Raw genomic sequence first — 22,164 nt, 5'->3', positions numbered from 1 at the left:
GCCTCGCTTTCATACCTGTCGTGGCACTGCTCCGAATAAGGTCTATAAAGCTTCTTTCTCAAACTAAGCTCATCTGAAATTGTGCATTCCCTGGAAAGTGGGCACATTTTGTGTATTTTTAGTCAGCTGCTATTATTTTACCTTGTGTCTTGGGTCAAAAGCTCTCAGAAATTAAAGGAACAATATGTATATAACAGGTTAATGCATTAAACTACCATTCACCGAAAATCATCCCACTCCATAATACCCAAATCTCATTGAAGAAAAAACCCTTCTGCCTCTTGTGACACGCCAATTTTAGTAGTGTTTAATTGAGGTTTTTTTTTTTAGTAGTGTTTAATTGAGATTTTATTTATTCTCATTTTTGTTCAATTAAATTGTTGTGACTAAATTAAATTCGAAAACTACCCGTTTCATTTTTCTTTTTGTTAAATGGCTTTCAGGTGGGGCTTACAGGCTCATATAATATATTACAACAGGATATACAGTAATAATAATAATAATAATAATGTAATAAAATATATAATAATGACATACTTTCCAAAGTTTGCTTTGTTTTTACGATGCACATAGCCGCTAAAATAGATATACATTTAGTCATTTAGCAGACGCTTTTATCCAATGCTTCCAAAGCCAATATTTATTTATTTAGTTTGTTTGTTTTTAGGAGGTTAAGTGCTTTACATTCAAATAATGTTTCTCTTTGGAAACCTTTTAATAAGCAGCCTTTTAATCTAAAAACAGTGCCAATCACAAATTGCTAAATAATCCTCTAAAAATATATTAAAAGCATGCATGCTAATTTCTCAATGAACAAACAAATGCCTATTTAGAAGAAAATCCATCATTTTTGTTGGTGTTCATAAAGAACTAATTAAGTTTAAGCATGAATGCTCATGGTCGTAATATGTCCTGATAACTCTGCTGGAGATGTGTGATTTCAGCGCCTCAACAGGAAGTGTCCCATAGGTCATGTGCATGAGATATCCTCTTTCTGGCATGCTGGTTTTTAATTAGGCATTCCACACCATCACTCTCTGATTGGCCATTTCCACTATGCGCTTGCAGCTGTGAGCGAATTCCTGTTGAGCGCAGAAAGAGGCAGAGGAAATGAAATGTTGGAGCCGATGAAGATGATGACATGAAAATTACACACGTGTTTTTATGGTACGGATTTGTGCCAAGGTTGTTTATCTTAAATAAAAGTAAATTTGGGTTCTTTTGCACAGGCTTTAACAGCTTGATTTAAGGTAATTTCAACAGCTTTACAAGCATCCTCTCAGACCAGACAGTTACCTGACATTGATTCTCTCTTTTCAGACGAGGGACAACCGAGAAACGCTTTTAGTCTGAAAAGCTTTTTTTTTCATTTGGAACCATCATGTTCAAGCTTCCATCACAGGTTTACAAATACATCAGTGTGTCAGAAGAGGACAAGGGAGAAACAGAACAGTGAGGTACAACGGGGCTAAAGGAAAATAAGTGTTCTTCACTACTCCCTTAAGATTGCGGAATATATGTGTGTGTGTTTGTCAGTGTTGGGAGTAACGCATTACAAAAGTAATACATTACAGTAACATATTACTTTTTGCTGTAACGCAGTAGTGTAGGGCATTACTAATCAATTTTCAGTAATATTTTACTCGTTACATGTTCAGTGAGGCTTGTATTACAGTTGTATTACAGTGTGTTGTCTGCTTTTACTTCTTAAAGGCAACAGACTGTGTGAAAGTTTTAAAGCAGTCTTTTAGTGCCAGTTCAGAGCGGTCGCGTCTGTAACATTGTTTTTTCCTCATAAATGCGAACACGAAAACTAAAATAAAATGAATATTTTAAGTTCTATGGAGACTGGAGAGCCAATCCTTCCTCATCCGATTTGCGCAGTGTAATTAACAGAATTACAAAAAATATATTTTACCTCCTATTTTTTTGTCACGCATGAATGTGTGTCTTTTCCCTAATATTAAAAATAAAACATAGACTGATATTTGTCTAATGTCTGGAGTCCTTTAAGGAAGTAGCCTATATACGTTTCAATACATGTATTTTCTGAGAATTTTTATTTCAAGTTTTGACTGCAAATGTCATCATGTCCATAATGCTGGACTTCCCCAATTTTAAATAATTTATCCTCAACTATTTTTGTGGTGTAGGTCTACGTATTTTATAATGTTAACTTCAAATAATACTAATAGCCTAATTTAAAGATAAGGCAGCATTGGATCTGGACGGTAAGGAGAATAACGCTGGAGTTGGAAGAGGTGTGTCGTGATTCTGTAGGTTCGTGGATCTGAGTCGTGTGGCGAATCGCGATTTCGGTTTCATATTGCATATCGTTACAGCCCCAAAGTTAAGTTCTACTTAGTTATTTTGGTGAAAGTAACTCAAAAGTAATACATGAGTAATGTAACGCATTACAATTCTGAGACAGTAATATTGTAAGGTAATGAATTACTTTTAAATAACAGTAACAAGTAATACCTAATGTATTACAGTTTGGAAGTAACTTGCACAACACTGGTGTTTGTATTGAACATTGGTGGAGCAACAGATTTTGTGTTAAAATTGATCATAAAAGTGGTTTATTTTGTTTAAAAATCGTATAAATGTATCAAATGGCGGGGTTGTCTTTACACATGGTCCTCACCAGAATGCATGGGGCAAAAGGTACTGTACATATAATTGATACAAATACTTTAGCTAAAATAATGTTTTTAATAACATCCTAAGTTAATACTTGTTGAAAAGTTTTTTTTCTATTTTCTGTTTATATTGATATTGATAAATAAAATACTTTTTTGTTCAATAGATATTCTGTCATTAAAATATGTTAATATGAAAATATATTTTATTTTTTTTTTTTTTTTTTTTGGAAATAAAAATCTACAAAAACAATATGGGCAGTATGGTGGTAGTGGGGAGTGATGGTAAGGACAATGGTAATAAATAATAAATGGTTACTTTGTGTACACACGCATACACATACCCACGCTCATACACGCTCACTTACACACTTAGATCAAACACTTAAATCACTCTTGCCACTGCTGGAATTATGGATTTACAAGATTGCTCACTACTGCACTATGTTGGTTTGTTTGTATGTATGTCTGACTGTTAAATAAAAAAAAAAAAAAAAAAAAAAAAAAAAAATGAAAATATATTTTAAAAATACAGAAACAAAATGATATAAAAAGTACACGATATCCCATAACAGTCCTTCCAGAAAAACGCGGAGTTTTTTTGTGATTGTTGCGGGCAAAAAAATCCTTGATTACGCGGCCCGTTTTCTTTAAAAATGCGATGGAATATGCGGGATATTTATGCAATTTTATGCGATGAAATTGCGGGAACTTGCAAAAATTGCGGGAACTTGCAAAAACTGCGGTTTGATGAAAAAGAGAAAAAAAGTGATTCCCCCAACACCCTGTTCTCACTAGGCTACTACCTTAATGTAAAGAGTCATTTCTTATTACTTTCTATGATGTAGCAAGCATACTACATCATAGAAAGTGCTGGGAATATTTAATTTCTCATCTTGTTTTATTTTTATTACATTTTCAAAATCACAGAGTTTGATATCAAGTTCTTGACATTTCTTTTACACATTTTCTGATAAGTATAACATCTGAGAAGTAGCCTAAAACATGAAACAATAATTTGGAAAAAAAAAAGAAAAGAAAAAAAAAGAAAAAAAAAAAGATAGAGGGCATCACAGACATATTAAATTCCTTTAGCAGAGATACAGATCTTTTGGGCTTTTCGATTTTTTTTTTTTTAATTTTAAAGACTCAAAATACATTTTAAAGGCTGTTTTGAAATGAGCAAAGTTGGGTTTTGAGTTACTCCACTTAGTTTGACGAATATGAAATGTTCCTAATAATAGAAAAAAATCGATAACATACATTTTTCTTATAGGAAAGTCAAAATCATTTGTATGAAGATGACAAATTTAAGACAAGGTTGCAATTCATTTTAAAACCTAGAAATTGAGACATCTCATTCCAAAAGATTGAAAAATAGGGACATTCAAACAATAAGTGCACAATAGACTCTCTTTCACAATTACAAAATCAGCAATGTTTTATTTCAGACTGTAACGAGTGTAAATAAGGTGTGGCCCCTTTAAGAGCTGCGCGCTGAACTGTCTGCAGTGTGTGCGCCTCAAACACCCCATGTGTGCGGGTAATTTCTGTTTGATGCTTATTCTTTTATCTTATTTTGTTTATTAAGTAACGATGTGATGGTAGAACGTGTGACAGACAGTTATACGAGTTCGATTTGTGAGATGTCAATCGCCTCCGTGAGTCTTTCTGGCCTCTGCAATAACTTCAGCTGTGAGCTATCCCGTCGCGTAATTGCGTCACTTCATAACGTTCCCATGGAAACAGGAGGAAATGGCTGCTCTTGTATGAAGCAAACGCAACATTTTTCAACTTTCTGCGAAGATATATGTGACTTTTTTTTGCAACGAAAATGCGAGGATTATGAAATCATGCAAGCCCCGCATATTTTGCATGGAAATCGGCATTTTATGCGGCGAAAGTGCGGCTTATTCGAAAAAATGCGGCCCCCGCATAAATATGCGGACTTTGGCTGATTTTGCATTGAATTCAGCGATCGCATAATCGCGTTTTTCTGGAGGGACTGCCATAATAATGCTATATAGTTTTACAGTAGTAACAATATATTGTGCTTAGCACTGCCAGCACTGTAATATAATATTTGTAAATATGGTTTCAATATAAATATGGTTATTACTGTACCTCTAAGTTGATTACATAACTTAATGATATGATGTTGAAATTATATTTACCATCTGAATCTAAACATGTCATGTCAACAAATGGAAAAGTGTTAATTATTGTGCCTTTCGCCCCAACAGCAGGGACTTTTACCCAATTAGCATACATTTATTACATTCTTACCTTATTGAAAAACTGTTGCAATACTTAGCTTGAGCAAAACTGAAAAACATTAACAGGACCTTTGTATTAAAACAAACTCAAATACTTTAGTGATTCTCATTTGCTACTTAAATCTTCAACATAAAAAAAAAACACCATCAAATATAAAAAAATCTAATTTGCACAGAATCAACTTTGCGTTTGCCGTCCACGATTGCGTCAAGGATCGGCCAAATTTGCCTGTGCATCTTGAAAAGCAGATGTTTTGGAAAGTGCTGCGACAAGTGTTTGTGCCATAGTGGTTTAGAGGGAAATCAAATGAAAGGCGTTTTTTACCCCGGGGTGTCTTCAGCCCCCTTGCACCCTATAGGCACCAGCGCACAATAGGCTAAATATACACAGGATCTAACCAATCCCCAAGAATAATGACAGTGTTGGCTAGAGGACTATATGTCTGCAATAACAGTTATTGAATAGGAATCCCAGGGCTTTTGGTCCTTCCTGTTGCCCGCATCCTTTATTCCTCTCTCACTGAAAGCCTCATTAATTCGGTGGGATGCCATAGCTCAGCTGTGCCCCATTTTTCTTTCTATAAATAAGGAAAGTTTGTGTATACTGAGAGTTGAATATAATGCCGCCACTATAGCCTGAAATGCAACGAAACTTCTTAAAGGGATACTTCACCTCTGGAAAGATGAATGGGTATTTAAAATGGGTCATTTATGTTAAATAAATGTGAAATTATTTTTGAATTTGGAGCTTTCTAGACTGAGAAAAAGCCAGAAAATGTATTTTTTGGCTTATATGGATGAAAGACAACAACTCCCAGAATGCACCACGCCTACCTGTAACATAGCGCAGTAGTTAAACAACAAGTCTAGGCTACTAGTGAGTCTGCCTGAAAATGTGTTTCGAGATTGCGCTCTACAGTCGCCATTCATTATGTTTACTGTGGCGAGCAGGACGAGTGAGGGCCGCGGGAGAACGGTGCTAGGCCGGTGGCGTGATTACCGTTGAGAGACACCTGTGAGACGCACCGGTCTCGTAGCTCTCACGGAGGAGCGGGAATTTTTGTTAAAACGCACAATTAAGCGTTCATGTAAACACTACATGTACAGAAGACATATTAATGTTTAACAGACAACAAGTTTCTTTTGGGTTCTCTTAAAGCAGGGGTCTCAAACTCAAATTAACTGGGGGCCGCTGGAGATAGAGTCTGGGTCAGGCCGGGCCGCATCAAGATTTATTTAACTTAAAATGTATTTAAGTATTCCAAAAATGGAGCACAACTGATCCAATGTTCTCAATCTTTATTATTAACGTTTCTTCTGAACTGTTCCTCTGAATTTGAACATTCCTTTCTGTACATGATTGGTTCTTCATTAACTGTCCTTCTGACAGTTAAAGTTAATTTTACAAACTTTCTTTGTCTTTTTCTTACACACAACATCTTTGTGATGATAGTCATATTTGCTTTTTTATTTTCTTTATACAACACTATGATATTGAATGTTTTTTTTTCTCCGAAAGGCACATTCATCCTTTTATTATACTTAGAAAAACAATTACTGCTTTTGAAATACAAATAATTCTTTCTACACATGTATAGTGTCTCAGGCAAATTACTGACTTTGCACATATCAAAGCAAACCTTCTTATCAACCATAACATGAACTAGTTCAAAGTTCAGTTCACAAATTTTAAAATGAACTAGTTCAGTTCATATTTCAAAAATGAACTTGTTCATATTTTTTTTTTCCATATGTTGCTGCGAGCTTCTTTTTTTATTATTAGGCTATTATTATTGCCACAGCCCATATACAACCACAGATAACAATCATTTTATCGAAGGGCAAAGTTTGCACATACATGTAAGATTTTCCCATCCTCACCGACCTCATAAAACCCTTTTAAATGATCTTATGACGCCTCCTCGCTCCTCGGTTCACAGCCACTAGAATGAACGAGTTCACTGTAACGTTCATCAGGCAGTAGGCTACGTTCAGTTCACGTTCGCCCAAAATATGAACGAGTTCATGAACTATCGTTCATTGAACGCGTTCAGTAGGGGTGTAACGGTACACAAAAATCACGGTTCGGTACGTACCTCGGTTTTAAAGTCACGGTTCGGTACGTTTTCGATACAGCAAAAAGAAAGAAATGCCAGAGAAATTTCCTATTTGTTTAAAGAAAAAATATTTTTAAATAAGTGTGAGTTTTCCTAGATCTTGAAACTTTCAGGTTTATAAATGGGGGTCATCTTTGAAGGATGAACAAATAATGTTTTGGTCACACACTCAGAAAAAAAAAGGTACAAAAGTTGTCACTGGGGCTGTACCTTTTCAAAAGGTAAACTTTTGTCCATTTCATGAGCTAATAAGTACATTTAGGTGTTAATATGTACATTTTAAGTGTTAATATGTACATTTAAGTGTTAATATGTACATTTTAAGTGTTAATATGTACATTTTAGGTGCTAATATGTCAATTTCATGAGCTAATATGTCCTTTTCAGGTGGTAATATGTCCATTTTAGGTGCTAATATGTACCACTAAGGTACCAATATGCAGCCTTTGGGTACAAAAGTGTACCTTTTGAAAAGGTACAGCCCCAGTAACAGCTTTTGTACCTTTTTTTCTGAGAGTGCATTAAAAATAACATTTAAACATATATTTATTTATATAATATTTGAATTTTGTTTCCGGCACTATTATTATTGCCACAGCCCATATACAACCACAGATAACAATCATTTTATCGAAGGGCAAAGTTTGCACATACATGTAAGATTTTCCCATCCTCACCGACCTCATAAAACCCTCATAAAACCCGGAATAAAAGTGCTGGAAAAAGATGTGTGAAGTACTTGAAAGCATTTCACCATTCCAGCCAAACTGGTTCCAGTTAGTGTTACATTAAATCCATGGTGAATGTTGTTGGTCTGTGGACGAAAGTATTACTAGTTCATTCACGGCACAATGTTTCTCCTGGTTTCCATGACAGTGCTGTTTGATCTAATAGAGATCTATGATTAATAACGGAGAAATGTGAATGCTTCTCACTAGATCTCGCAGTGATGTTATTACCTCAGTGGCGAATTCAAATGTTTTCTTTACCGGATCTCTTAGCGCTGTGTAGTAACAGTGTTGCTTGATCGAGATCGGCTCGCGCTGAACAGATGTTGCTGGTCCGAACTGATAAACGATCCATGAAGCACATAACGAGTAGCGCAGTTTCGTTCTGCTTTCATTACGCTTGCCATTTGATGTTGCGCAACGTTGTGTTGGCCGCGTCAGCACGAATTTTGCCGGCAGGAAAAATTATCCAAGCAACCGTTCGGTTTGTATGCGTACCGAACCGGAAGCCTCGAACCGAAACGGTTCAATACGAATACATGTACCGTTACACCCCTTCAGACACAACACATATTACAAGCTCAAAATGATTATTCTCACATTGTTTTAGAGCAGGGGTATCCAACAAGTCGCTCGCGAGCTATCAGTAGCTGTGGCCTGATTTGGTGGTGGTAGCTTGCCTTGGGCCTGTTCACATATCGCGCTCACATATTTTGCACGCTCAAGTACGTTTCAAATGTAGGCGCGCATCAAGCGCGCTCATAATTGAAGCGACACGCTCATTTTTTCCAGGCGCAGTATATTTGTACTTCGTGGTTGTCTATGACTACTATTGACAACAAACCCACCGTAAGCTGTCACGAGACAACCCGGTCTCATCCCAAGACGTCATATAACTGACGTTTTGGGACGTCTTTTGACCATACGTCAATATTCGCCTTTTTAGGGCCCCCTTAAACGTCGGTAGATGAGGTTATGGGATCCTAACTCTACCCCAGACCTAAACCTAACCCGTCACCTAACTGACGTTAAAGGTAAAGCGTCAGTTGTATGACGGCCCGGGATCGCCATCTACCGACGTTTAAGGGGGCCCTAAAAAGGCGGATATTGACGTATGGTCAAAATACGTCCCAAAACGTCAGTTATATGACTTTTTGGGATGAGACTGTGTTACACGAGACTATATATGGTAGCCCATAAGGGATAAAAATAATAATAATAATAAAAAAACGCGGCAAACGCAACAACGGGCCGCACTAATATTAAACTTTAATATCAAGTAGGGGGCCACAAAATATCATCCGCGAGTTTGAGACCTCTGTCTTAAAGGAACACTCCACCGTTGTTGTTTTTTTTTTTTTTTTCATATTAAACTGTTATTCCCTTAACTAAGACGAGTTGATACACACCTCTCTCGTCTCAGTGCGTCCACTCAATTGCTCTGGCGCGACGCGGCACTTTGATAGCACTTAGCTTAGCCCAGTTCCTTCATTAGGATCCAAAAAGAGATGAAGTTAGAAGCGACCAAACACCTCCATGTTTTCCCTATTTAAATACAGTTACAAGTAGTTAAGTAGTTACACAACCGAGAATGGTGTGTGATTACACCAGTGTAAAATAGATAACTATAATGTATGGTGGAATACCACTTGAGGGCCCTTTGATTTGGCACAGTAATATCATCACTCCTAAAAAAATCCTCTCATCATCAGGAGTGATGATATTACTGCGCCAAATCGAAGTACTCTCATTCGCCATACATTATAGTTATCCATTTTACACGTTTAGAAAAGCACCACGTTTTGTTTTGTCACCATGCTTGGTCGTGTAACTACTTGTGTAACTGTATTTAAATAGGGAAAACTCGGAGGTGTTTGGTTGCTTCTCTGCTTGAATCCTAATGAATGAACTGGGCTAAGTTAATAATGAGCACATCTTCAAGATTTCTTAACGTTCGCTTTAGGGAAATTGCATCCTATTTTTTTTTTTCACTTTAGCCATCAATGATGCTTTTATAGAGGCTAATAGCTGTATTATCACCCACAATAAGTATTTATAAGAACACAACACGGCTATTAATAACAATATATTCACTAATTTGACAGAAATACATCTGAATTACTAAAAAGTTGTAACTAATATAATAATAACATTATAACAATGCAGGTTGCATTGGTTGCAAACGCTGGCATAAATATAACTATAAGTCCTCTTCTTATGCTACGTTCACACCGGACGCGAATCGCGCGTCAAATTCTCGCCTGACGCGTCTAGTTTGACGCTTGACCACTAGTGTTAATTCGCGTGTCAAGAGCGAAACTGCCGCGCGTAAAGTTTGAAGCGAAATTTACGCGCGTGACGCGCGTCAGAATCAAAATCCGTTGGCGGCCATTGTTTTCATGTCGACCGAGCATTCATCAAGAGAGTTACCGCTCTGTATTTACTCTGGAGAGTAGAACAGCGGCATGGGGATCATCGTCGCCGTATATTTGTGTCCACCGGATCCTTCAGAGCCGAACCGTTTGGCGAGTTTCACCATTTGCTCGCTCCAGGAGCTGCGCTGGATGACGGCCGCTGTCAGCGGTACTTCCGCCTGTCCAGCGCCCAGTTTGATGACATGTTGTCCCGCATCTGAGCGAGGATCACCCTCGCCCTCATCCATCTAATCTAGCTGTCATTTATTTTTGTTTTGATGATAAATAGAGCCAGCCTTCAAAAGTTATTAACCTGTCCTGTGATTTTTTTCTCTCTCTCACGTCCAGACACGAATTTATGTTGATTGTCTTTACAACATAATACTATTTCTAGATATGGAATGAATAACATTCAATACAAAATGAACATGTCTCGTATATAGAAATAATGTTTTAAGTGATGAAACATTTGCTTTGTTGTGCATAATCCCACCATGCATTTAGTCATATACAAAATAATTTATTGAAGCATCCAGACACTTCACCACGTGAGCAAGCAGCTAGGCTCCTGATTGGTTAACGCGGCGCGAATTCGCGCCAAAGTTCAGATTTTTCAACTCGGGCGGCAGACGCGAATTCGCGTCAAACGCGTGAATTTACAACGCTCAATTAGCGCCATTCGCGCCAACTTGACGCGCGAAAGAGGCGTATTCCCGTCTTCCGCGCCGCGCTCCACGCCTCATTCGCGCCGCAGGAATTTTTCACGCGCGTAAAGCGTCTTTGCATTGACTTAACATTGAAATCATTCGCGCCTGACGCCCTATTCGTGTCCGGTGTGAACGTAGCATTATGCAGTAAAGGTCTTAGTATATAGTATTTTAGACCATATAGTCTTTATAAACATATTTATAGAATAGTAATACTAACTTATAAATAATTATAAATGGAGCCATAAATCATTATGAGCATGGTCTTTTTTTTTTCTTGGTCTGCCGACAATGATCCTAACATTTTCTACTGTATACAAAAAATAGTTTTTACATAATGAAAATAAAAAAAAAACTTTTTAATTAGTCATTTAATTACAAAAACATATATTTAGCTGGTAATATCAGAATTCAGGCTCAGCCCATTGCTCTGAATCTTCAGCATCCTGAATTCTTCAAAGGGGCTTTTCATGAAATATGTATGTACAAACCACCTCTGATCTTGTACTGGAACGCAATTTTAGTGCTAACAGAACAGAATTCCGACTGTCAATTACCACACGCTGTTTGGACTCCTGTAACTGCTACGTTACAACATATTGGAGGAGAGCAGCACTTCTGCAGGCCTCGTGAATCTGATAAATGTTCCCATTACCTCTTTTAATTCACACAAAATAAATTAATGCAGTTAAGTGTGACTGGAAATGGCTTCTGACGGAACTTTGATTGAAAATTAAGTGTGGGTGAGAAAAGAGGTTATCTCTCTGTGCGGGCATATTATTAAGGCCCAGCTCTGGCATGAGAGATGTGCTTTGAAAGAGAAAGCAGACTTTATTAATTGCAGTGGCCCGCTGTGTCTCTCGAGGAACTACCCAGGTGCCTCTCCTGTGCGGCCCATCAACAGCAGTCCTCTCCACTGTCCAGGAGCGATGGCTAATGAAGTATTTAATGAACTTGGGGTGCGTGCCACTGAGGAACACTCGGCAGTGGTCAAGGACGCCGCTCTGAGTTTATAAATTGGAAATTGGCATGAAAACTGCCAGGAAAAGCAGTACAACTGACTTGCTTAAGGTGTATAAATTCCTCCCCTGGGAACAGAATGTAATTCTAGATTATCTAGGATTGATGAATCAACAAAATGGCTTAAATGTTGTCACAGAAGAAAAGGAAATCATTGCTAATTTGAGAAAAAAAAAAACCCTTTAAGTGTTTTAACCCTTAAATCCATTAATGTTTCGCCAATCCTTATTACACATTCAGGTCTTTAGCGACCTGAATTTATATCCAACACAGATGGATCTCTAACTGACACAATAATATACAATTACAATAGAATAAAACAGCAAAAGCATTCTTTTCTTTTTTTTCTTTTTTGGAACTACTTCTTTTGGGATTCAGAAGGGTTCAATTTGAGTTGAAACTTGAGGGATCAAGTACCTTTCATATTGTCTTGTAAACATGTATATATTATTATTAACTCTAAGTAATGTTAATTAATGCTGCAGGTTTCAGCTTCAGGATGTGTGGCTATACTTTGCAACAGAGTGTACAAACTGCAATCGAATAAGTGTTAGCCTTATCAGCTTCCTACCGTCCCTTGTTTACTTGGGTGTTAATACGTCTGTTGTTCCTATGATAAACTCATACCGAGGTGCATTTGGAAATCTACACCTTGTCTCAATCATGTCAAAACCTTATTAGATAAACAATTAGCATAATGAATAACGAGTGTAAGGTGTCTTTCTCCATATTTACTACAAAAATGAGGAGCTTCTTGATGAGCAACTTGCTTTAGTTGAGGTGGTTTGAGGCTCAATAGCATGGAAGAAACATCCCAGAAGGATGACGAATCCTACCTGACACTTCTTACAGGAGTTCAGTTGAATATTTAAATCTAAGCTGCATGGAAAATCCAGGACAAGGATGATCCTTTACTTCTTGGAGCAAACCTCCACAACCAATTCCACTAAATCCATCAATGAATCCATGAGGTTCCATTTGGAGCCTGTAAAGAATATGTCCCATGCCTATTTCCTCAGTGAAACACAAGAGGAGAAATAATACAAATGGTTGTTGTTTTTTTCAAGCACTTACAATAAAAGCTAACATTCAGATTCAGAAAGTCCCCAAAACCACCATAAGTTTTAAAAAGTGCTTCTTGTGACTTTAGCTCTAGTCAAATGGATCATTTTTATGGGGTCATGAACTGGCTTTTTAATTTTTATATATATATTGTTGTCTGAGGTCAACTTATGACGTTCGCTTGGTTGTTACATTTAAAAACATCAAAATCAATAATTATTAGGTTATACCCTAGTTTTGAGCCCAGCTCAAGACGTTCGGTTTTTATGGGCGTCTCGCATTGAAGACTTGGAAGTATAAACGCCCACTGCTTTGAGTGGATAACAGTTTCGCATATTACAATGAGTTTCACTCTCGACCCGGTTTGTCATCGCGAAGTAGGCATCTATGTTATTTAGCCATGCGTGTAATACGCGAATCGGTGGGCGGGGCTAAACCGGCCATGTTGAAGTAGGCGTTGATCTTCTTCTACGGGGGTGGTGTTTTATCCTCTTTGAAGTCATAGTTCCCCACTTTAAAAAAATAAGTCGATTGCTGAGCCTGGTGTCAATAAAAGCTTTTATTGGACTAACAAGGACGTTTTCAGTTCTGAAATTTACAGAATATTCTTATAATATGATGACCTCTTAGATGTCAAAAGCTCAAAAAAAAAAAAGATTTCTCAGTTCATCACCCCTTTATTGTACATTTACTGTATGTCCTTTTGAAAGCTTCAGTCCCCATTTATTGTAACACCATGGAAAACAGCAACCTGACTTTTTCATTTTTTGAAACCTACACTATTTCTTTAATAGCTGATAGAATCTTAAGTGTTGTTGTAAATGGTTTATATTCATGAGGGACTGTGTGAGCAATTGCGTGCAAAGATAAGACTAATTATCTCTCTCCTGATGCTGAGTGTTGCACGTTTTGTGTTGTTGAAAGTTCAACTAAGTCCAAAAACAAGCATATTTGTCAAACACCACTAATTGATAGCAGACACTGTGGGAGAGAAGAAGGTAACACATTTAAAATGCATTAAAAAAAAAAATTCCCAGTCCCAAAGTGAATGTTTTTTTTTTGTTTGTTTTTTTCTTTCAGGACACCTAATGTTTCTGCACAATAAAACAACAAAACAAATCCCATCTGTTGCCTGTTAACTACTGGAACATAACTCATCTCTGAAATATTGCAAATCTTTCCTTTCTGAAAGTACTAGATTTTACAAACAATATGAAACGAGCCAGAGCACTACAGAAAAGGGTTTTTCTAAGCTCTGCCGAAACCCTGCTTCCTCAAATCCAATCCAAATTGAAAATTTTTGTCTTGCTGCCTCTCTCGACTCATTGACTACAAGGTGCCCAGGTCTTATTGCTGCAAATAAGCCCAGATCATCACCCCTTCACCACTGTGCTTGAAAGTTGTTATGAGGTGTATGTGCTGATATGTTTTGTGGCCAAACGTCTCCACTTTGGTCTCCAAAGGACATTGTTCCAAAAGTCTTATGGTATGTTCAAATGCAACTATGATATGCTAACAGAGGCCTGTAGATTCTGTGAAGAAGGTCTTGAAGTTTTTTTTTTTTTTTTTTTTTTTTTTGTAATTTCTCTGAGCAATACAATTGGGGTGAATTTTCTTTGATGTCCACTCGTGGAAAGATTGACAAGATTGACTTAATATTGTTTGGAAATTGCCTTTCTCAGATTGATGGAAGCAACAAATCCTTCTCTTAAGATAATTGCTGACGTCTTTCCTCCTTGTTATTTTGTTAACACACACCTGAATGCTCTAGCCTAGACCAAGAAATCACCTAAACTTCTGATGATCAGTTAATCAAAGGCATTTAATTAGCAACACCTGACTGGTACATATAACTGGTAATATGTCATATGTTCTTGTTGATTTTTAGATTTTAAGAACTGCAGATTGGGACCAGAAGTTTTTTTATTTTTTATTTTTTTATTTTTATTATTATTTTTTTTTTTGCATTATGTCATGATACATAAAACCGTACAATTTGATGTACTTTCTTTTTCACATGACTGTATATTAGGGCCCAATTTCTAAGAACGGCTTTAGTTGAATTAGGACATTTAAGTAGCTTTTTATAAATGTGCTGCATGTAGAAAAAAAAAACATTACTGGTGTGCATCTTAAGACAAAACAATGGCACTCACATATTACTGTACGTCAGTACAAGTTGCTTTCATTTGAAACACGCCTTACAATCGGGGACTAGTCTAGGCCTTGTCTGTGAAAACGGGGATATATTATCGGATTGTTTTAATGTGTTCCTTTTGTAGTTGTGCACATGGTAGAAAAAAATACAATAAAGGAATTTCCAATTCCATATTGTTTTATTCCTTTTTGAAATTATGGCAGTATGAATAAACATTCACTTTTTTGGCTTGTGTGTTTTGCCTAAGATTTACCTTTGTCTTTTAAATAAAAAAAACAACAATGTTAGAACAACATAAAAGTGAGTCAATGGTGATAAGATTTCCATTTTTGGGTGATTTTATTCCTTTAAGAGAGTATCACTCAAATTCAAAGCTTAAATAGATGACAGGCTCTGTCTTTATTTCAGCTGTGGGCTTTAGGAAATCACAAGGGATTAAAGTGAATGGTTAACCGGTCTTGAGCTGAGAGATGCACGGGTCGGCCTGAGCTTTAGCTTCAGCCTTCATTCGCTCCTCAGCCTAATCTCACTAAATGAATTGTGGGCTGTCTCTCCATCAGAGCAGCGGAGACATGCTGATGCAGTAAACGCTCTCTTTAACATGATTAACTTTTTTGGTTCTTGGTGATCTATTTTTGTTGTCTTTTTTTGTTTTTGCAAGGGTCTCTGAATTAATATCAGACTGCCCCCTTGTGGATGAAACTGGTGATTTCACGATTTTACTAAAAAACTTCATAGTATAGCTAACTTTTACATTGAGATCTGTATTTATGAGCCTGCCAGATGTTGATACTGTACATTGCATAGAGCCAAGAAGAACAAAAAAAATGTTTTCATGTTTTCAAATGAAAAATATCTTAGCCGCACTGAAACAATCTCATTTTACTGGAGAATGAGAACATCCTTAAGATGACGACGAATGGGGTTTCGCTTAGAAAGCCTATCGACTTTGAGTATTATAAAACGAGCCAATGGCAAAGAAATGCCACCGGTCTGCAGAATTTGCTTGGCGCTACTCCGTCCCACCTTGTGGGTATAAAGGAGGACACCGGCAATACACAGATATGTTTCTTCGCCGAGGAGCCAAGACTGAACTCATCTGTTCCAGCGGTACAACGGAAGTGGCAGGAAGATGGAACATCTCTGTTCTCTACTCAGGGAATGAGAGATACATACGTAACCGAGCCGTTCCCTTTCGTTGTCACTCCGAGTTCTATCGGATGATGATGAATGGGGTTAATCTCGCCACCTTCACAGCTGTCTTCTGGTGCCCTGCGTGGGGTGGCACTTAGAGAATACATATATGACCCAGAGGGATACATATAGAGAAACACTGGGGTGTTCAGCCGCAGGTAGAAGATTTCAACCCCAGAGGTGGCAAGGTGGCTTTCCATGGGAAAGACACATGCTCAGAGAGGCTTACAGTGGAAATACACATGTGGGGGTCGCTCAGAGGAGGGACCATGCACACGGGAGGCACCTAGCCAACGCGCAGGCAATAGACACTGGTGCCGACGTCAGGAGTGCTGGAGGAACTCAGGGCTTTCAGGGAAGCTCACCTGAGGAGAATATCACATGTATTCGTAGAGTGAAATGGCGAGCAAGTGAAGACACCTGAGCGGGTCCGGTACTAGCTGGTTGAATTGAGTACATGAGAGGACATTGGCTCCACTCTGAGATTGTAGAATCTGGTGAATGTGTTGGGTGTCGCCCAGCCTGCAGCTCTGCAGATATCTGTTAGTGAGGTACCATGCGCTAGAGCCCATAAGAATGCCACACTCCGGATGGAGTGGGCAGTCACACCAAGGGGGCATGGTCGACCTTGCTGCTGGTATGCCAAAGCAATGGCGTCCACTATCCAGTGTGACAGCATTTGCTTGAAGAGAGCCTTACCCTTCAGCTTCCCACCACAACAGACAAAGAGCTGGTATAAGGTCCTGAAACACTGCGTTCTGTCTACATAGGCGTGGAGAGCATGGACTGGACATATAGCAGTGGCAAGGCTGGGTCTGCCTCCTCCAGGGGCAGCGCTTGCAGGTTCACCACCTGGTCCCGGAAGGGAGTGGTAGGAACCTTGGGCACATATCCAACAGAGAATCAAAAGAGAATGCGTGCAGGTCCCCTACCCTCTTGATGAAGGCCAATGCAACCAGGAGTACTGTCTACATAGACAGGAACTTAAGCTCAACTGATTTCAAAGGCTCAAGAGGGGCACTCTGCAGGGCAGTTAGAACCACTGAGAGGTCCCAAGAGGGGAAAAGATGAGTCTCCTCGCTGCACTCAGGAACCTGACAATCAGGTCACGCTTCCCTACGGACTTACCTTACTGTATCATGGTGTGCGGCAATAGCGACAACATATACTTTGAGGGAGGAGGGAGACAGCCTTCGCTTCAACCCTTCTTTCAGGAAGGAAGGCACGACACTGATTGAACATCTCGGGGGTCTTCTCGGCGAGAAGAGCACCAGTTGACGACGCGTGAAGTGATGTGATGTAAGTAGTGATGGTAACCACTACCGCTGGTGGTAGGGTGCTCATACCTGCCTCGTCCCATCCAGGAGCCACACATGGAGGTTCCAAAGGCCGGGACGAGGGTACCGTAGGATGCCCCGTCCCTGAGAAAGGAGGTCCTTCCTCAGAGGAATTGGCCAAGGAGGTGCTGTCGCGAGGAGTAAGAGTTCAGAGAACCAGGTCAGGGTGGGCCGTGCCAAGCGTGCCCTCGGTCAGGGAATAATACAGGGTGCAACGGGTCGAGTCATGAGAGGCAAACAAATGTCCCAAATCAGCTGAAACGACTGGGGATGGAGACACCATTCTACATGCTCGTCGGCAGCACAGTTCAGGGCTCCGGGAATATAATGGCTCGAAGCGACCTCAGATGCGTCTGACTCCATATGAAGAGGTGGTGGGCCGGTTGCAACATACGGTGGGAGCGTAGACCACCTTGATGGTTGATGCAAGCTACAGTACGTGTTGACCCTTGAGCAACACCTGTATGCGGTGCAGAGCAAGATGTACTGCCAGCATATCGAGGCAACTGACATGCCATAGGCGCTAGGGTCCTATCCAGGAGCCCGTGGCAGCATGTCCATTGCACATGGCACCCCAGCTCATTGTGGAGGCATCTGTTGAGACAACATGCCAGGAAGCTCGTTCCAGTGGCACACCAGCCCGTCGAAAACTGAGGTTCAACCACGGGGTAAAGGTCTGACGGCAGGTCGGAGTAACTGGTACTTGGAGCACGCCGTATTGCCATGCCCACCTCGGGACTCAGTCGCTAAACCAAAGCTGAAGCGGTCTCATATGAAGCAATGCGAACGCTGTTGTCATGGCTGCAGATACCATATGCCCTAGGAGCCTCTGAAAATACTTCAGTGGAACGGCACTCTTGCTCTTGATTGCCAGGCAAGTCAGCAGTGGCTGAGTGGAGAAGGCAATTGAGAAGAAACCAAGAAAAGAGATCCTCTGCACAGGGCAAAGTCTACTCTTTTTCGACCTTGAAGCGCCCAGGGAGAAACACACACATTGTTTATTGCAGCAGGCAGGAATATGAAACTCTCTGGAACTCGCCATCACACCAACACCGACTGGAAGCTGCTTGTCTAAAATATTCTTGAAGATAGTTTGAGAATAGGCTGCAGGAGTGAAGAAAACTTCTTGGCTCCAAAGCGAAAACATATCTGCATATTGCCGCCATCCTCCTTTATACCCACGAGGTGGGGCGGAGTTGCACCATGCAAATTCCGCAGACACATGGCATTTATTTGCCATTGGCTTGTTTTGTAATACTCAAAGTCGATAGGCTTTCTAGGCGAAACCCCATTCGCAGTCATCCGATGGAACTCGGAGTGACTACGAAAGGGAACTACATATGATATTTTGACTTGCTTTTAGAGAGTACATTTTGATTAACTAAAATGATGAGGTGCAACCCTGAACCAATAGCACTGCAATTTTACGATTAAAAATACACCAACAGTTATTTTAATGGCCCTGCTCCTGTATCTTCAGAATCATTTATTATTACTTGGACTGGACTCTTTGCCAGTGGCCCATTTATTTCACTGTTTGAACATCACTCTTGTAACCTGGAGTAACCTTTGTGTTTTAAAACTATGAAGCAGACCTACCACAATGTGTATGCAGCTGAATTCCCGTTATCTCTCTAACTCCCATCAATCTCTTTGTTCTTCTACTGCCTAAAAATCAAATGACTTGTGCTGAAACTTCTGTTCTCAAAATGCACTTTGATCAGGAGTCAGCAGAGGCGAACGCTGACTTTTGAATGTGATGAAGGCTAGAAAACAGTATACATTTATTTAAAGTGCAAGCAAGCTTTACCTTGACTTTAATGGTCTGCAGGAGGTTACCTCTACAAACAGGAAGGGAGTTTGATCACTGGGTTGCTGAAATGTTGGGAGTGAGTCAGCAAACGGCAGGTTTGCACTGTGCCTTTGATTAAGTTTCTCCAGGCAGACCAGGCAGAACTTCCCTGCAATTTACCACAAACATTCAGACTACAGTGCAAATCAAAGCACATTTAACTCTTATTACTGTAGAGGATATATATATATATATATATATATATATATATATATTACAACAAACATTATCCATGACTGAACTTACTTGAACTGGAGTTTGATGCTGTTGTAACGTTTTGGTTTGTTCATGTCATGTTCCATGTCTGTCATGTGATTGCCTGTTTGCCATGTATTCCTGCCATGTTGCTTGTCATTGGTTAATCATCTGTTCATTGTTCACAGGTGTCCCTTGTCTTGTCATTAGTCGTGCGTGTGTATTTAGGCCTCATGGTTGAAATGTGTCTTTGTCAAGTATTTTTTCACTGTAACCGCTGTTGTGTAAGGTCATCTTCATGTCCTAATTTTGAGTTTTTCCATGCCACGCCATGTTTTTGTTTCATGTTGGATCTTGTTTGTAATAAACTGCACTTGGGTTCTCATCTACACTTGCCTCGAGTGGATCCCATTATAGCTATTTTCTTCTTTCTTATCTACTGGATCTGAAACACACTTAGTTGCATTATTTTCCTGTTATCACTGTAAAGCTGCTTTAAAACAATCTGCTTTATAAAAAGCGCTATATAAATGGTGACTTGACTTCATCATGAGGCTCACTCCTAGGATGAAAATGCAATGTGTCAACCTGGTTACACATTTCAATAGTCCACTTTAGACATTCTAGCCTATAACTAACTACTAACTAAATACCTTTGCAAGCACATGTCAACTAAATACAAAGTTGTTTTTGGATGAGTGAGGAGGATTTTTCGTGAAACCCTCCCAAACAACATGTGGTGATGTAGTGGTTGTTATATATATATAAAAAAGTTAAAACTATAATTTTGATTCAGAAGACATAAATTCATCCACTGGAGTTTTATGGATTACTGTCACAATCGCTGTATGGGTTTTTTTTTTTTTTCTTTTTCTTTTTTTCAAGCATCAAATGAGCGGCATCCATTCAATGGCATTAAATGGACAGAGATTGAGATATATTTAGGAGAAAGAATACAAATGATAGTTGATTTCAGGTGCACGCATCTGTAGATGTTTACAAGTACACATTACAAAGCAGCTGAAAGAATTATTGGTTGCTATTCTGTCCTATTATTGTGACTCCACGATAAGCTTTGTTTGCCATGTTGCTCTCTATCTGTCACTGGTGGTGTGAACCCACAGACTATAGACATGTGTAAGCAAAATTACAGAACGTTTTCCTTCAGGCTTATCTGAACCCACACAGATAAGCACTCCCAGAGAGATGTGACCTGATGCACCTGCAAAAGCATTTCACAAAAGATTGGAATTTTATTTCCAATCTGTTTTGTGCTGGCTGAGGCTTCAAACAATTAGAGTATACTCCAGTGCAGGTCACATGGTCACAGGTTCATTAGACCCGTTTAATACATGGTCTTTGTTTGTACCCAAACATTTATTGCACCATTGTACTTACTATTGCAAATATGTATCATAATTAAGATTTTGGTTTAAACAGTTACACAATTTGTTTACTATGTGTTGTATTTTTTTTTTTTAGTATTTTATTAATAGGAGCAGGGACAGTGGAGAAAGTACAGATTTTTTCTCTATATAATGCACTTTACTGGCCACCAAACGGTTAAAGGTCCAAAAGACAGTTTCAGTGCAAACTGCAAACTGTTCAAAGGGCTTTAAACGATTACAGACAATGAATAAGGGTCTTATCAAGCGAAATGATTGCACATTTAAAAAAAAAATAATAAGTTTACGTTTTATAAGCTTAAATAGTCGCCTTGCTCTGTTCAGTGATGCGCGTTCGTGACTCTCCTGTTCGAACTCGTTCATCAAAATGAACGAATCTTTTTTCGTGTCATTTGGTTCATTCAATGAACGAAATGAACGAATTGACTCAGTAAAATATTTGTTATTATGTATCAGCAAATTATTCGTTTTTTTTGTTTGTTTGTTTTTAAAAGTGAAGTACTCCTTTAAGTAAGCTCAGTGATGTTTCATTTTCGTTGGAAAAAAATATCTTATTAATTATAATAATAATTGGAGAAAAGTGTAATGTCATCGTGTTATACTTAATGATCATTGTAATGGTGTTAAAGGCTCAGGTAACATAGAATGTTTTCATTTTATTTGTAGACAATGTTTGTATTGCAATAACAGTGTTAATGCATATCTGCAAGGGATTCATAATTATTGATAATATTAGTCATTGTATGAGTCGCTTGCCCTTCAGGGCGAAAGTGGGCATTGATAGCTATAATGGCCTCATACAGCTCAACTTACTGTCTATGTCTGCAGTTCTCAACTGAGACCCATTCTTTCTAGCAAATAGTCAAGAATCGTGTGAGTTATCATTGATAACATAATAGCTGCCATGTAGAAGAAGGGCAGACTGTCTCAGTATATATTGAGGATGAAGTTACCACTGAAGGTTATGAGAAGTATAACAATCACGGCAGGAGAATATATCCACTCGTGCATTATGAATAAACCTTGAATACTTGATACTTTCACGCTGTTGAAAGT

The 22,164-nt window shown here is 38.8% G+C and overlaps 1 long non-coding RNA gene across 1 annotated transcript; it reads right to left on the bottom strand.

Annotated features, from left to right (window-relative positions):
• Window positions 1-734: 734 nt before the first annotated feature.
• Window positions 735-21,295, bottom strand: LOC148977517 (uncharacterized). The gene is made up of 3 exons (XR_016169644.1): window positions 19,754-21,295; window positions 19,466-19,616; window positions 735-1,082 (listed from the first exon to the last, which is right to left on the bottom strand). It is a non-coding gene; the product is annotated as an uncharacterized LOC148977517 (long non-coding RNA).
• Between the last annotated feature and the right edge of the window lie 869 nt (window positions 21,296-22,164).

Source organism: Pimephales promelas, chromosome 9 (assembly GCF_988280905.1).
Source record: "Pimephales promelas chromosome 9, fPimPro1.hap1.1, whole genome shotgun sequence".
NCBI classification, from domain to species: Eukaryota; Metazoa; Chordata; class Actinopteri; order Cypriniformes; family Leuciscidae; genus Pimephales; species Pimephales promelas.
Note: the sequence above shows the minus strand (reverse complement) of the source record. Positions and strands in the feature narration are given on the sequence as shown.